At 37.1% G+C, this 18,273-nt stretch overlaps 1 protein-coding gene and 1 long non-coding RNA gene across 9 annotated transcripts in view; one reads left to right on the top strand and one right to left on the bottom strand.

Annotated features, from left to right (window-relative positions):
* Window positions 1-12,836: 12,836 nt before the first annotated feature.
* LOC118539093 (uncharacterized) lies at window positions 12,837-17,953 on the bottom strand. The gene is made up of 3 exons (XR_004918950.2): window positions 17,815-17,953; window positions 16,753-16,848; window positions 12,837-12,866 (listed from the first exon to the last, which is right to left on the bottom strand). It is a non-coding gene; the product is annotated as an uncharacterized LOC118539093 (long non-coding RNA).
* EYA4 (EYA transcriptional coactivator and phosphatase 4) overlaps window positions 17,799-18,273 on the top strand; it is a 264,743-nt gene continuing 264,268 nt past the window's right edge. For 7 of the 8 annotated variants that reach the window (XR_013441109.1, XM_036097432.2, XM_078054711.1 and 4 more), the window contains exon 1: window positions 17,807-17,932. The gene's annotated coding sequence lies outside the window, so the exon portion shown is untranslated. Of the gene's footprint in view, window positions 17,933-18,273 lie in introns of all 8 variants that reach the window. The other variant, XM_078054709.1, reaches the window with a different exon arrangement.

Genomic DNA, 18,273 nt, shown 5'->3' with positions numbered 1-18,273 from the left:
TTACCAAGCACTATATCCCCGAGTCTGCACTATTCTAACTTCCAATAAATACTGGCATAAATATTGTCCACTTCATACTCTACTTGAATCGAATCATACCATACTCACTCTTTTGTGTCTGGCTTCTTTCACTCAACATTATGCCTATGAAATTCCTGTATACTGTTGCATATGTTTGTGAATCATTTTCATTGTATATATAATCCTATTGTGTGAAGGTGTCACAATTTACTCATTCTACTGTTGATGGTTGATGGCATTTGGGTAGTTTCCAGTTTGGATATTATGAATAGTGCTATGAATATTCTTCACATGTTTTTTGTTTATTGTTTTTGTTTCGTTTTTTCGGTGTACATAACTTTGTGTTTCTTGTGGATATAAACTAGGAGTAGAATTGCTGGGTGATAGAGTACACATATGTGCAGCTTTGGTAGAGACTCACAAAAAGTTTACCAAAATCGTTATCCAAGATAATACTCCCTGTAGCAGAGTCTAAGAATTTGTTTTTTTTCCAAATCTTCCCCAACACTTGTTATCGTTTGCCTTTTCGTTTTCATTACTCTTGTTTGTCTATAATAATGTCTCACCATAATTTTAATTTGCATTTCTATTTGTGACAATGAAATTGAGCAACTTCCCAGGTATTTATTGGTCTTCTATATGCCATCCTTTGCAAAGGATATTAGGGACTTTCATCTGGTTTTCAATGATTATCTTTTTCTTGCTAATCTATAGATATAATTATATTTGAGAAAGCAGTTCTAATCATTGGAGCATGGGTGTAAGGGAAGTGTAGAAAGCTTGGGCAAGATGCCTATACATAGCGTTGTTTCTATTTGTCTCAGCCCTTGAGTGTAACTTTCTAGGTAACACAGGAATACAACTCTTGTCTTTAGCCACATAACCATTTGAAACAATACCCTGCCTTAGAAAATGGATGAGATTTACCATCCAAGTTACAATTTATGTTATTTTTCATCTTAAGCTGGGGCTGAGAAAAACCCAGTTCGAAGTCAATATTCTGCTGAGTTGACATCAAATATCAAAACCCCAATGGGAAAAAAAAATGCAGAGAATGAGAACAAGTGAGGGTGGGATGGAATAAACATCCTAGCCTTAGCTGTGTATCTCTCGGCCATGGATGCCACTGTGGTGGTGTTATCCCACACATGTGGTCACAGTAACCAAAAGGACAGCATCACTGAAAGACACCCAGAATTAACTAGCCCACAGTATTTGAACCAGCCTGAAGAATTTCCCCATCAGCGCTCCTCCTAAGAGAACACAAGCAGCAATGCAGAGGATAACAATAATGCTGAATTACTAATGCTGTCAGCTGTATTTTCCATTTTCTCTGAAATTTCTTACTTAGTCACACATCTACTATAAGTTCCCAGGTTTGGCAATGACGTCTTAATTCAACTTGTATAACGCTTAGCCAATCAGTCTGCTTGGAAAGTTACACACAAATGCTGGCTACTGACAATTGCAGTTTAGCCTGAATATATTTTTATATGATTCCATAAATGCCACAGCGGGTAACTATCTTTTGTTTTTGTTTTGGTCTGTTTGTTTTCTTTTCACCAATGGTATGTGCCAACCAACACCCTTCGACTATAGTGAGCTATCTGCCAGAGTTGTTTGAAGATCCATCTCCATAGCCTCATTAATCTGGATTCGAATCAATGCTATGCTCCTTGCATAGCAGAGTGAGCTTGACTAAGTGACTTGTTCTCTCTAAGCCTTCATTTTCTATCTGTAAAACGGGTTAAAAATAGTAGCTACCTTTTAGAGTTGTCAGGATTAAGGGAGATTATACATATAAAACATCTGGTGAGCGCAAAATAAAGTTGGTTAATGTTACTGCATACTTTACTACATAAAGATTACTACATACGTCTTTAACGTGTATTTCTCTGTAGTATTTTTAACCCTGCTAGTATTTTGGTAGTGATTCTTCTTTCCCTACCTGCCCTTTAGCCATTGAGCTTTCTAGAATCAGAGATTAGGAAAAGTGACTTTTTATCTCTCCGTTAGATTTGGAGAAATCAATCAATTTACCTGTGGCTATTCTATTTTATAAGTGCACAGAATTAACAAGAAAACTTGGCATCACAGAAGTTCCACAGTGGTATAAATGTAAAGATAATGTTTTAAGTACTAAGAATCAGAAGCATCATATTATCAAAAATAACCAAGAGGTAAACATAAATCAGCAACAGGCTCTAAATAGAGTAAGAAGTTGACTAAGCGTATCTTTTGTTATTCTCCTGTCTCTCCTTTTGTTGACTTTCTTCCCTTGGGGTCTGAGGCTCCCCTCTTGACCCATTCTGGTTCCAAATTATCTCCACTGTGACACTTCTCCCAGACCTATACTTCCCTCCCCAGCCATTCAAATACTGTTATCTCCCTAGTCCATATCAAAACATTTTTACTGTGTGACACAATTAAAATGTGACCCACTTTGCTATCACACTGGAAAAAGAAAGTCCCACTAAGATAACTTAAAAACATATGGGACCACCTATCCAAAAATATATCCATGTGAACAGGTGAACCTTGACTTAACTCAAAGAAACCAGTTCTTAATAGTGGAACATTAGGAATCCCTTACAGAGTTGTGGGTGAGACATTTTGGGAGAAAACAAATGTTCTTAATAGATAACATCAATCAAGACTATTAATGACTATATAGCTCTGTGGACAATCCCAATCCTAATTAAACACATCCACTTATGTGTATGTATTTGTGTGGGTTTAACTGAATTTTCCCAGCACTTTTTTTCACTACATGTAATTATGTCTACTAACATGACTCACTTCTTCCCCTCCACCCATCACTTGAAAGTTGTTACAGGACACCATCTGAATAACGGCCATATTCACACACCCATGATAAGCTGGACCTGAAAAGTAATTATCCTGGATTAGCGCAGGTCCTCTGATGCTAAATTAGCAGCCAGACCCATGCACGCAGTTGCTCCCTGACCCTCAGTTACTCTTCACAGAAAATCTGCAGAAATATGAGTAGAGCAGTCCTTATGCTATTGGTTTAATTTACTTACCATTTATAGACCTGGCCTCAGCTGGGAAACAGATTTATTTAGTCACTAAGAAATTCATCCAACCTAGGTACATATTAGGCAACAATTAAGTGCTTATTCATTGGCTGGCAAACAAGGCAGGGGGAGAAGCAGAATCAATGCTCAAGCTGGAGCAGGCCTTTAGGAATAACCACTGAGCTGGATCCCCTTTTTATGCAGATTAGGAAAATGAACAGAGAGGTTAAATGTCAACAAATGGTGGCAGATGTGGACCTGGTACCCAGGACTCTGGATTCCTATATGGTGTTTCTTCCATTATGATCTCTGGTCTAGGCATCCAAAGGAAAATCTAAGGCATGAAACACAGCATGATACAGAAGCTGTAAAGTCTGATCACCCATTGTTAGGAAGAGCATATCCCACTTGTTGATATACACCTTCATATACATTTCATTCTCTGACTCTGTGACTCTGTGTTTATGATAGCTTCCACTCTTGCAGAGTTCTCATAGATGTATTTAATCATATCTCTAGTTCTAGAAAGAATCACAAATTCATTTGTTTGCAGCTGGCTCAACAACTGGGCGATGAGATAAACCTAAATGTCCTGTGATGGCAGAGATTTCTGTAAAAGGGTCATCACCTTCAGTCGTTCTGCTTGCTATATATGCCAGTAAGAATACAATACACGAAGTGTCCAGAACAAGTTTCTCCAGCGATTCAAGCAAAGAATAGAAGATGCTGTCTAATAGTGTTATAGGGGATGCCAAGAATGAGAAAATTGAGGGAATAAAGCATGAAGTGATTAGTCTGGGTTTGATATGAGGTTATTTGTACTGAAATAAGAGTTAAAAGCTGGAAAACTGGAGAGCACAGTGGAAATAACTTTGGATAAATGACCATAAAAATTTGGATAAACATTTGGATAAACATCCACCAATTTATATAGTACATATCATTTCTTTTTAAAAAATTTTCTCTATTCTGCTTTTTTGTAAAGTAGGGATTCATTGGCTAACGCCAGTACACAACAGTTAGTAGGGCACATATTGACTCCTACCTGCTCCCTTTGAAATCCATGGACTTTAATATTAAGTTACTTTTCATTTTGATGTCAAGGGCATTAAGATTCTGTTATAAATCACAATTCAATTAAAAACTGATTTATGGAAATTTTCTAGTAAGAAACAAAATTGAAACACTCTAATCATTTAGGGAAAATACCCTTGTCCTCTTGCACATGTTGGAGAGTATATGAGTCACTCCTAACCTCTCTCTCTATAAAAAAAGACAACTCTGAGGACCAGGAGGCATTGGTCTTGCATCATCTAGGGAGGCTCAATAAAAAGATGAGGGATCAGTCACAGCCAGGCACAGATGGAAGTCCCAAAGTTCTCTGTACCTAACCATTACACCACTTGCCCTGGTCCTGTGTGTGCTACAATGTCTATGACTTTTAAAAATACCCATGTCAAAATGGAAGATCCTCAGGAATGAAATGAAAGAGTTAAAATGGGCTACATCCAAACAAGAACAACCCAAAGCATGGAAATTATGGGTTTGGGGAAAATGTTTTCTTGGTTTATTTGATTAACATTTTGCCACTGAGGAAAATTTTCCTTTGAGGTTTCTTATTCTGGATAGTTTTTAATGTAATTGGTTTAAGTGATACTTTACTTAAATATATCTTAAAAAGAAATCTGCCACTAACTATAAAATTTTCATGTTCAGTCCAATTGACTTCAAAGTAATCCAAAATGCTTATTCCCAAGCGACACCTATCAGTCTCCAGCTGTGTTCCTGATGGAGACTGACATCTGAAACCAACAATTAAAGTTACCTAATGCCAGGACTCTTTAAAGACTAAAGGGCTTTACAGTACCCTATCAAAGCGGCTCATAACCAACTCATACTATTATTGTTTCTATAAGTGTGGTGGGAGGATTAATTTCTTGACACTCATTTAACATTACAGGAAAAATAATTTTCAGAGCCAAAAGGTCATTCTTTGCCAAATCAACAAATTCAAAATAGTATGTTTTAATGAAAAACTGAAAGTATCATTAAGACTTTGACTACTTTTTGTGTATTCCATAATCATCCTGGCCCTTGTTCTCTCATTATCTGTGTGAGATCAATTAAGGGCTATTACTTAAATTCAGTAACAGAAGATCGAAAGAGAGAGAGACAGAGAGAGAAAAACAAGATACATTCCCATTCAGATTGAGGTATAACAAAGCAATGTTCTTGTTCTGTGATGTAGAAGTCTCAAAACTCATGCAGGCATGACTGCCCAAAATCTCAGGAAAGGTGGTTTTAGGGAAACAAAACAAAACAAAAATACATATATATATATATATATATATATATATATATATATATACACACATATAATTAGTATTAAGCTCTAAATTTGAGATTGGATTAATTTATTTATTCAACAAACATTTATTAGGTACCTATTATTTGCCAGGTCCTAAAATGATGCAATGAGACTGTGGGTTATGGATGATGTCAAAGGAATTCTTGCTGAGAGTGGGAAACAAACACTCTTAACTATGACTGCAACTTGAATCAATACATAACTCTTTTATCTAACCCTACCTCCTTCCCCTCTACTTCTTACCAGTTAGGCAACCTCTTGTCTAGCTCATTCTTCCCTTGATGTTCACCCTTAAGAATAAGTTATCAGAACCACATCAAACTGATTAGAGAGATTTAAAGGAACTTAATAATGAAATTGTACAATTTGTTGAGCACAACACACGATCCATCAATACAAAGAGATAAGGCTCTGGATATCCAGATTTCCAATAGGATTCCCAATTTTTCAAGTTTCCAGAAGGGACACTCTAATCTGTAGTAGATTGATGAATCTTAATTTCTTATTACATAAGCAAAAATAACATAAATAGCATATAAAATTACTGGTAGGATTAATACATGCTGAAATATGAATTATTTTGGAGAAAGAAGCATACTTTTTTTTTGCTATTGTTTTTGTGTTTTATTTGTTTTAGAAACTAAATAATTTCTATACCAAAGATTTCATTACAAATAAAAGGTTTTATTTTGACATAGAGAAAAACTGACTTTCAGCTAGAAAACAGAATAGGATAAATGGCACTTTTGAGGTTTACTATCAAACGGTACTAAATAGAGAATAGACATAATATTTTTGAAGATGATCTAGAGGGAGAAATTTTCAGTTAAATATCTCATCTTTTAGATGATATTAAGCCATTCCTGTTTGTAAAATGTCAAGTAAACATTCAGATGGATGTTTTAAGGCTGTGTGCATGAAGAGCTCTATGGAGATGAATTTCAGGATGTCAACTGCAAGGCAATTGTCTTAGCAAAAAGTACCATTAACTATACTTGGAGATGATGACTTCTAAATTATAGGTTATAGTCCCAGAGGGATAACTGTTATAATTAGATTATTTCTGAAGAAATAGGCCCATATGCTGTGAGCTTATCACAAAGTATTTTGTTACATTCTTGATATTGTTTAGAAATATATTAGAAATGTAAGAGAAATGGTTGTTCTACCTTTGCCCAGAATTATGGTCCATCTGCATCGGGAATGAGATTGCAGTTTTGGCGCCTATACTCCCCGAAAAATCTGATGTGATTCGGGAAAGTCTAAAGAAAAAGCAATTCTGGTTGAGTTCTGTGTTCTTTTCTTTATTTTATAAGATGATTGGGCTCTTCAGTTTCTTCACAAGAAAATTCTAGAGGCCTCTTAATAGAACCTCATCAAGTCATGAAGTTATGAAAAAGCATTTAAGAATATTTTAAAAAAGGGAAAAGTCTTTGCAAGAAAGGATTTTTTTTTATTAAAGTGTGGACTAACTCATATATAATGAGTTATTAATAACTGGAATTTTTGGGTCATCTTAATAGGCAAAAATGACTTTTTTTGTAAGCTATCTCAAATCTTAGGTCATTACATAAATTTTAAACACAAGAAAAGAGCCACAGACATTCATTTTTAAACAAGTGTACCATATTTGAAAGTATAATTCCATAGGTACTGAGTTGAGTAATCCTTTATGAGTTTTCATATGAAAAATTATTCATCACCACTACTTTAACAGAAATGCTAATGACATTAAAATAACAGATTTGTTGTTCAATGATTTGAGGGATCTAAATGAAATACAGATTGCAAAACTGAAAAAACAAAACATTTTCTTTTATGTTTGATCAAGAATGGCACCAAGGTACAGTTTGTAGACTCCCTAACAAGCAGTAAAAGTTAAGCTAGGAGTTAATCTAGCTAGTTACCCCATAGTACACAGACCACAGATGGCCATGAGAAGCCATTTCATATAAGCATACACTTCAAAGTTACAATGACATGTAAAAGGAACTAAAGCAAGTTTTTACTTGTTTTGAAATACAACCCTCAATGAGGCATTGTTTGCACATTGAACTAAATGCATAAACAATGCGTTGTGGGTTTAATTTGTGAAACGAATGTAAGTCTTGATGAGCTGTGATGTTTGCTATTTGGAAATAGAAAACTACTTTTAATTTTACATATTCATCTGAGGATTGACACAAACATAAAATATGGAGGCTCCCCAAATTAGCTTGAAGTTTGATATTTTTCTCAGCGAGAATTTAAATGATAGCACAAAGAGTGATTAAAGGTTATATGTTTTATGTTATGAAGTTTTATGAAAAAACACTTAATAAAAATATTTTTAAATGCTCTGATATCAAAGGTACAAATTAAATATTTTCAGTTGTTGCCAATGGGTTCCTAAAGCCATGCAAAATTGTGTCTTCAATTTACATTACCAGTTCTTGTGTGCTGTACATGTATCATGCTTTATTTTCAGTCTGATAGTTTTTTAAGTTAAGTATCACAGCAATGTGTTCAAAATGTATTAGAATTGTTTTGCTATTTAATATAAATATATTGATAAGTAATAGTATTAAATCATAATTAAAATATATTATAAAATATAATTAAATTATAAACTATAATTCAATAATATATTAAATAAATTTGATATACATATAAGCAATGTAAATATTGTTAATATTTATATAACATTGATAAAGAAGTCACATTGTCAAACATAAACATCTTTGAGTTTTGTTTTGATACTAAAAATAAAGCTGTAAATTCAAGTTATGCCTGACCTCAAAAATAATATAAATTTTAAATTAAAAAACACTTATATACACACATAACACTTCTGGTTTGTTCTTATTTGCTGGTTGCAACTTGCTGCTGAATTAATATCCGACTTCTACATGTAGCATTATTAATAAAAAGGGTAGGTCACAGTCTCTTGATTCTTGAAATTTGATAACCATGGTAAATGGATCTAATTATTCCATCTTTCTAGTAATATTTTGAATTATATACTATGGGAAACCTATACCAAAAATTGTTTTACAAGTTTCCAATTTTATCCAGAAAATATAGGGTACTGCAAAGAATCGATCTGAAAAAAAGAGTTGGAAAGAATGTGGGGGTGGGGGAGACATAAAAAAGTGAGTCTTGTCAATTATGTTACTTCTCCATTAGTTGTATATTTTATAAAACTAATATTATATTTAGCGTTCCTGTTAAAAATGTGTCATCCACAGGCACAATAATACACACATGTTATGCTCAGTGACTTCAATCAGTGTGGGAAGAGTTGAGAGACCTCTATTCTATTTCCATTTCCCCACATTTAATGAGCAAACAAATCACTTAACCTCTCTGCAACAAGAGTTTCAGAGCTAGAGAATGAGAAGATTGGGCCACATTATGACCAAACTTATTTATAGGTTTATAAAAGCAGTTATTCTATGATGAGTATTATCATACTGTTACTGAAAAAAGTAATCTATTACCTGGAACTTTTTTGGCAGATTGCTGACAAAGGTGGAGTAAGCAAGTTAGAGAAACAGTGGAAGGAATTCATAAAAACGAATGATGCATTTTTTAAGATGCAAGATTCTTAAAATTCTGGCCCTGAAGATACTTTTGCCCTATTTTCTGTTACGTGATCATTCAAAATAGTATGAACACTTTTAATAGCTCTTTATATATAGGAGGCTTACATGGATAAAATATGATTAAAGCAAATTAAAATCAGGTAAGAAGGAAGAAAGATAAGATGGGGCCTTAAATGGTCTAGGGGACAAGACTAATGCAAAGAGACATACTGTAGCAACCGATACCCTTGCTGGGGATGAAGTCCAAAGGGGGCTTTAAACTTTTTGTAAGGAAATCAAAGAGAAACCTGGTTAGTTACACAATTCTCAGTGCCTTCAAGATATAAACAGCCTATAATTCTGATGATATTAAGACTCTGTCTTCACACACACACACACACACAGGCACACACACACACACACACACAACCAACGTGTGATGTCATGAATTAATTCTCAACAACAATCTATGAGGTAGATGGAATACTTCCTTCCACTGACCTATTACCACTTTTAGGATTTCTTTTCTCTCTCTCTCTCTCTTTCTTTTTTAATTATACCTCTACCAATTAATACAAAGGTATATTTCATTGAGACCCAGGCAATACATGGAGGCTCAGACAGTATGTATGTAGTATATTTATTAAAGAATTATCATTGATTTATTCAGCCCATTTTTGTGTCATGCCTACCAAGTATAAGATTCTACGTTAAATGCTCCAGAGAATACAAAGGTGAATAAAATGTTATAAGTAACCATCATCCTAGGTAGACTATTATCCACACCTAACACACAACTATGGAGGAGTTCATAAAAGAGTGATGATCATCTGTGGTAGGGTGGCTGAGGCACTGAGAGCAAAGAAAATAGTGGTGGAAAGACAGGATGGGATGAGAGAGTGGAAGCTCTGGAATGTGAGCTTAAAAGCTGATTCCCTCCCCCCCCCCCCCCCAGTAAAGGAGTAGCATGAACAGAACTATGTTGTAAAATGAGTAATCTGATAGAAGTGGGGAAAGGCATTGGAAATGGGAAAACCAATTGTATGGCTATTTAAATACTCTATGTGAGAGTAAATGAAACAGAGATTAAGTTAGCATTAAAAAATACGGAGGAAGGGATAAAGCAAAGCTTATCACAGAAGTGAGACCTCCAGGATTCAGCAACTGATTGGATGACCAGGGCTAAGGAATGAAAGGACTCATTTGTACCTCGGGGTGGCTGGGGGGTTATTGGTGCCATTAATAGGTAAGGGAACACGGGGAGAAGAGTATCTTGTTCTGGAGGAGGCTGGAATGGAGAGACAATGGCTTCTGTTTTTCTCGTTTTGAATTATACATATTCCTAGGCATAAACACTCTTCATGACCTAAAGGCCAGGTCCAAATGCCACCTCCTTTATTCCCTCAGATGGAAGCAAACTCTCTGTTCTGAACTAAAGTAGTAGGCTTGTCAATATTTCTCTTAAGCTTGACACGTTCTCTCATGTAATAACTATTTTTATTTTTTTATTTTTTTAAAATTTTTTTAAAGATTTTATTTATTTGACAGAGAGAGACACAGCGAGAGAGGGAACACAAGCAGGGGGAGTGGGAGAGGGAGAAGCAGGCTTCCCGCGGAGCAGGGAGCCTGACACGGGGCTTGATCCCAGGACCCTGGGATCATGACCTGAGCCGAAGGCAGATGCTTAACGACTGAGCCACCCAGGCGCCCCTGTAATAACTATTTTTAAATGCCCTATTTTCTGCTCTAGAGTGAAATTTTCTGGAGGACAGTGACTGTGGTTCATCTCTGTACCTCCTTACATTAAGTAAGCACGTTTGAATGCTAAGAGCAGATGCTAAGGGACATCAACATTTAAATGGCCAGAATGGATTCAAGGCAAGGATAAAGGAGGGGTCAGAGGGCTGGAGGTGACCAAGGCCTGAGCTGAATCACGGAAGCCAAGGAGAAGAAAGTTCCAGTGAGGAGCTTGTCAGTGGGGGACACTCACCAAAGAACAGGTCTGTGAATAGGAGGGCTGGGAAAGGATCTGACAGTGAAAGAAGAGGGACTTAGGAATTTGATATCCTAAAACCCAGGATGAAAGAAATCCAGGCCATACCACCAGGCTCTTGAGTTCCTTAAGACTGATGTCCTAGGTGGCTTCAGTCCTGGCTGTTAGGAATAATTTTTTGGCAATGAGCCAATTTGGGGGAGAAATTATAAATGTTTATGGGTTTCTTTCTTTTAAAAAACTTCATTGGCTCAATGGGGGGAAAAGATCCATTGTTATTATCTAGATTGCCTCTTATCTGAAGGTTAAAGAGAAAAATGCTACAGCATTTTAAGCACTCAACTGTTTCAAAGAGGCAGAGATGAGGAGCAACAGCTTGAAGACCTCCTCAAGGCTTTGTCTTATATGAGTATATAGCACTTTAGAAACCACAAAGATTTTTCACTTGCGCTGGCTCATTTCATCCTGAAACAAAGGAGTGTGGGCTCATCCTTTTATTTCAGATAGGGTAACTATGGTGCACTTTCAGGTAATATCAAGTTAGCAGGAGTCTGAAGCCAAGTAAGTTCTTTTATTTTTAGTTTTTTAAAAAATTCATTTATCTATGGGGGGGGCATGAACGAGGGGAAGGGGCAGAGGGAGAAGGAGAAGCAGGCTCGCCGCTGAGCAGGGAGCCCAATGCGGGGCTGGATGCCAGGACCCCGAGATCACGACCCAAACCTAGGGCAGATGCTTAACTGACTGAGCCACCCAGGCACCCCAGGGAAGTTCTTTTAATGAGTACAATAATAATGAGTACATCTTAGGTCCCCAGCACTACATGAGGTCTACTAATAGAGGGAAAAAAAGGCTGTCATCCTGAGTCCCTCTCCTCTTGCTTGTTTCTGCCCCAGGCCTCCTATCTGGGTGAGTAGTCCTCAAATTCCCCTCCTGAGCCATATATCCCAATCTCTGTTTTCTTGAACTCATAGACCACTTTGGAAACGGTCATGAAGCTGGGATGATTCATCACAGATCCCGAATTGTAGGACACATGCAGAACATTTCATCTCTGCCAATGGGAAATAGTAAAAAGTAGAATACAAAAGAGGGAAGTCGTTTTGGGCTTAAAGGGTATCAAATTGCCCAAAGGGGATCCTCTATGTGTTGGCATTACCTACAAATGAATTAGACACATAGGAGGAAGATTCCCATTATACTGACTATTCTCTGTCTATTGCAAGCAGGTTAACAACTGAAGTATTTGGTCAGCTTTCATTTAAGTACCTAATTTCAATTGATTAATTAATTTATGTAAGTAAATATCAGTCACCTGCTATATACTAGAGACTGCATGAGAGGGTAAGGAAGATGAAAGGTTCTGGTTTGCCACATCTGCTCTGGGCAGTTCACTGCTGGCTTAGATGTTTGCACTTTATTAAATCGACATTTGAAACTTACCGTGTATTTTCACTGAGACCAGAGCTGTACTTTAGAGAAAGACAAACTCCTATCTCTGTGTAATGGATTAGCTGAAGAGAGCCTAGGGGAGGAGGATGACAGTTATGCAGAATCTTGCCTGGGGAGGCAGCAGTGAGAAGGAAATGGAAGGGCAGATAAGGAGAACTGCCAATGCAAAATAAACTTGTCCTGTTGACTCGTTGTATATGAAAGGTAAGAAAGAGAGTGAGGACGAATTCTAACTGTTGGGCCTCTATGAAGGTGGTGCCATAGAAACTAGAGAAGTACAATCGAGGGATAAACACAGAATCATGGAAGTTGAAAGAGGAGAAGGCTACTGGATAGCAGAAGGCTGTTGATAATACCTAATGCTTCCCGGAAGTCAAAGGTGATGAAGAAATGACCATTTGAATGACCACTGATGATTTTAAAGAGAGCAGTCTCTGTAAAGAAAAGAGAACGAAGTCAGGTTTCTAGGATTTAACAGGGTGCAGAAGTAGATGCACTGAGGGTTGACCACTTATTTTGAGATGGTTGGTGTCAGAATAAAAGAATCAAGTGAATAGGAAAGTCATTTTAATGTGTGTTAGGGGTGGGGGTGAGAATATACAGCTAAAATTAAAAAAAAATGTATAAAGCCATGGTTTCTAAATCTAGGATATACTGAAAAGAATGGACATTAGAAAGCTTCCTTTAAATTTTCAGTTATATTAAAATGTTTTCATTAAAAAATATTCAGTCTAAATGGATATCTGCAATATAGCAGTCTTCCTAACTTTGAGATTTTATAAAATAAATAGGTAATGGAGTTAACCATGCCAAATACATTACCTTAAAATTGTCAAATTGATTTATTTGCCCTTCATAATTTGGGCACTTCAGAATTATCATCAGTGGACTTTGGGGACTTTGGAATTGTAATCAGTGGATTTCTTTTATAAGTAGATGAACATCATAAGTATATATAATAAAGAGTTGTATTAAAAAGGAGGTTAGATCTCTTTTTTTTAAAGATTTTATTTATTTATTTGACAGAGACAGAGAGAGCAGGAACACAAGCAGGGGGAGTGGGAGAGGAAGAAGCAGGCTCCCCATGGAAAAGGGAGCCTGATGTGGGGCTCGATCCCAGGACCCTGGGATCATGACCTGAGCCAAAGGCAGACACTTAACAACTGAGCCACTCAGGCACCCAGATCTTTCCTTATTTGAAATGTAGTTATAAGCCCCTGAAATCAAAAGGACAACCAAGCGATATTGTTCATATATTGACTCCTATTATCATTTAGAACTATGCATTTGGAGTACTTCCAGATTGTTGCAGTATGCCAGAAGAAACTCTGCTGAAGCGAAAATAGAGAAAGAAGTTACATGTAAGTTTGTGAGAGTAGGTAAAGTAGCATGAGTTGGTGGGAGTTTGCAATGAAGCCAAAACATAAGGCCACAGAAGAAAAAGAAAAAAAAAAGGACTCATTCTAGTATGCTAATGAGACCACACCTGGAACAATGCGCTCAATGTGGGATCCGTCTCACAAAAATGAACATCTAGGAAACTGGAAATAGTTCAGAGACAAGCAATAAGAATGATTAAGGGCTTGGAGAGACTGAGCTGAAACAAGATTAAAAGGCCTTACATTTGTTTAACGTGGCTCACAGATGACTAAAAGTGGGCATGATATCTGTTTATAAACATCTGAAGGTTGGGTGTAAACATGAAAGATAGAGTAGAATTGCATAATATGGTACTAAAAGGATTTAACTTGAGAAAAAATTTCAAGAGAGAATTTAAAAGTAAATATAATGAAGCTGTCTCCCAGAGAGTGTGCATTTATTTCTTTTTCTTTAGAGACTCTGCCAAGAATGAGGAAGTTTAGTAGAGAGCCCAGCAGAAGAGAATGACCCAACAGGTCCCCTGCAGATCCGATTTCTTCACTTTCATAAACCAGTAGAAACCTTTTTAAGCTTGATCTGTTTGCACAAAATTACTCAGAATGTGTGTTTATTTGCAGATTTTAGTAAACCAGCAGCATAGCCCTTTAGATTCCTGGGCAATTGTGTCTTATCCTCATTGGTTCCCGTAATCTGTCCTGGGTAGAGTAGTTGAGTAAAACAGCGTTAAACTTAGTTCGTATGGGTGCTGGCTTCTGAAAGGCCATTCTCCCAAAGCTCAAAGGGTTTGCTTAGAATTTGCTAAGAAACAATTGAATGACTTTTTTTTTTTTTTAAGAACTGTGTATACTTCCAGCTGGAGTTCAAAGGTCCACCAATGGAGTAACTCAAAAGATCTATTTTGGGATTATTTCTATAAGCATCCAGTCTTCTGTTTTCTTTTGTTGGTGAATGTAGTGTCTCATTAAAATTTTTTAGCCTGAAATTTGTTCTTACTAAAGTGATGGAATGGTCTTCCCTTAAGGTTGCTTTTAAATGAAATTAAAATAAAAATGACATTTTGGATTATGAGCTCCTAGAGGGCTTTGTTTTTTAATTTGTCTTCTATAAAACCCAATGCCCAGTAGTACCATGCACACATGAAAAATAAACAAATAGTAAGTAGATGACAACTGCAGAAGCATCCGGCCCTAGAGGGGTTGGCTAAAGGAATTGCTAATAAGGGAATCTTTGATTTCCACCGATTTTCAGTATAAAGTCACATTATTTTTTGCTCCCCAAAACATGTCTTTTCTCCAATTAAGTTGGACATTTATCGATATTCTGATGACCTTATTCGTGTCATGTAGGGTTTGTTAGTGTTTCTGAATCACTTCCAGAATTTTCCAGCAGATTTCAGAATTTCCCCACCTGTCTTTTCAAGCTCTTTGACCCCCTCTCATTGTTTTACTTTTTCCTCTCCCCTTCATTGCCTTGTAGAACTTTGTTGCAGTACCAGACTGGGCCAATAGATGCTGCCACTTCACGAGGTTAACAGTTGGAATATTTCTTTCTCAGAGGTTAAGGCCTAAGATGAAGTGTTGAGGGGGCAGATGGAAGGGGAGGGTAATGGGTAACTGGTATAGTCTCTCTAGAGAGTAATTTGGTTTCTAATTGTGTGCTTATGAATTCTTCGAATTTTACAAGTAAGATACTAAGAAAAACAATAAACAATAAATTAATTTTAAAAAGATACTTCAACTTCAGATACAAGTATATTTTAGGCAAGGAAATCAATAATTGAATAAAAACAGAATTTTAAAGGTAACACCTCAAAGCATCTTGGACTCAACATCATTTCTCTACAGTAAAGGAAAGGAAAGGCTTGAAAATATGTTTTGGAGAGCCTGAGGGACATAAGGAATGTAATTCTTTAAACCAGTGTTTCTCAGACTGGTGTGTGAAATAATTTTAGGTGGCATAGAATAAATAATTTTACATAATACAGATTCATTTGCAAGGTTATTTCCTATTTATGGTAAATTATATTGATTTTCCATTTATGATGATAAGAAGTTTCTTTTGTCAGATAAGCTTATAATACAAATAGTTTAAAGGAAAATATTAAGTTAAAATACTACAGATGATCTAGCAATAATTATAAAAGCGGTATTCAATAGATATGATGGAAATAATGCTTATTTAAACAAGCAATATATTTTGCCTATGGAACCTCAAAATTCTTTGTTTCCTATGCTCAATTTCTTATTTCAAACTTGGACTGAAATATGACATTTTATATCACTCTTGTTAGTGTCCATGTAATCTATGTACATTTAAGACTAGATGGACTCAAAGATAGTAATAAAAAGTTGAATACTGTGATATAATTAATTCTGGTTTTTTAAAATAACTTCTATAAATACATTCTTATGAAGATGTATAAAAATACCACATTGGAGCAAAGTAAATTGAAAGCAAGGTCAGTCTTGCTGAAAATCTGATTTTAGAAGGGTGTAAAAAAACCATGCTAAAAAGTTATTTGTATGAACAGTATGCTAGCGTATGAAATTCTGCTGTATCCAAATTGTGCATCTCCCCACCTTTATTTAGAGGTCACACTAACAATGTTTCATGCCAAAATGAAATTCAAAAATTGTGGTCTTATGAGGAGAGTATTAAATTCAGCATTTGCACTTACTTTTTACGTATTTGATAGTCATTGAAACGCATACACTGTACTAAAAATATTTGCTATTTTTCTGACTACTCTATTAATAATAATAGCATCACAGTGGCTAACAGTGGTCTTTAGGGTTGCACAGAGGCTGCTTTGAATTTTAGGTCTGCCGTTTACTAGGACGCTGCTAAAAATTCTGAGCCCTTAATTTTCTCACCTGTAAAATGGGGGAAAATAAGATCTGCAAAGTTAATTAAGTCTTCCCATTGATATTTCTGTCTTACATGTATATTAACTGACATCCTCTTCAGGCCACGATATGCTTCAGATCATGCTCCAAATCCTTTTTGCACCAAATCCACCACCAGAACCCTTTCCACCTGGAGAAGCAGAAAAAGGAACATGGTGCCTGGCAGGTCTAGGCCTTCAAAATAAATCTGCAGGCAAGATCGACACCCAGTGAGTGGGGAGAGTGGCAGTGAGTGCCTTTATGAGTTTAAATTTACAACCTCACCTTTTCCATTGCCTGTTCATAATTGTGGACAATGCCCCACTAATTAAAAAATAAGCTGTAATTACAAGAATTCAACTGGTTTTTGCTTTTGAACCCAACAGTCTTGATGTCAGTTGCAAAAGACCAAGCTGAAATAAAGGGGGAAATATTTTTCCGAAATTTTTACAGAAAATAATTTAAGTTGACAAAACATGAAAACTAAATTTTCTTTGAATAGGAGTAAGTTCTACTGGGTACCTTGTAATCTCTCCCACCACATCTAAGGTTATGTGGGGAGCTGCTTGTTGAATCATAGGCTTTGTGGTTAGAGACCACTGGGTTCTCTTTGGTGAAGTTACTTAGGTTTCTTTGGGCCTAGTCTCCTTATCTCTTGCACGGGCTTAAATAATCACCATACAATAACCACCTTAGAGTTGTGAAAATTAAACGAACATACACCTACCAGAAGGGACCGGTATAATGACTGACAGTAAATTCTCAATAAATTAAAACACTTAAAATCGATGTGACAATTAAAGATGCTCCTAAAATAGACAATAGGTTTCAGGGAGAAGTGATTAAACGGATGCAAAATTTATGTGTTGTTTATTGTCTACTTTGCCGCAGCCCCTGGTTGTGATATACACATATGTTCGTATAGAATATTAAATTCTATGTGGGTGCATAATGCATGCGCAGAAGGCTTAGGCATGAAATGTCACTTCAGCAATGTGCCTGGGGAAGCTCTGACGCTGCCTGACCTTTGGGCGTCTGGAAGGGATGCCTATACCTGTGCCCAGCGCTGGAAGGGGCCCAGGCCCTTCCCAGCAAAGCCTACCCCCAGACTGCTTACTCGTTCCTAGCATACATCTTCACGCAAAAGGGTATTTCGTCCCTTCCGACTGGCGTGGGTTGGTTTTTCTTTTACGTCGTTGCAAGTAGGCGAAGTCCCTTCTGTCTTCTCCCTTGGGGTAAGTGGAAAGGAATCCGGCAGGGGGCCCGAAATGGCCTACACCCGGGGACTGGGTAGCGGCGGAGTGGCAGGCAACTCCTGAGCTGCCCCGCAGAAGCAGGTGGGGGACAGACAGCGGTTCCCTCGTCCGGGGAGAGGAGTGCGGTCGCGGGTCCCTCCCCTCAATCGCGGGTGGCAGCGGCCGGCGCCAGGCCCGTGGGGGGCGGGGTGGGGGCGGCGCGGAGGGCGCGGAGATTACTGCGGCGCCACCAGGGACTCCGAGGGTCCCAAGCGGTCCCCACGCGGGACCGCGAACGATGACAACAGGCAGTCAGCGAGGTCGAATAAAAAGGAGTTGGT

The sequence above is a fragment of the Halichoerus grypus genome, chromosome 9 (genome assembly GCF_964656455.1).
Source record: "Halichoerus grypus chromosome 9, mHalGry1.hap1.1, whole genome shotgun sequence".
NCBI lineage: Eukaryota > Metazoa > Chordata > Mammalia > Carnivora > Phocidae > Halichoerus > Halichoerus grypus.
This window is presented reverse-complemented; position numbering and strand designations above follow the sequence as displayed.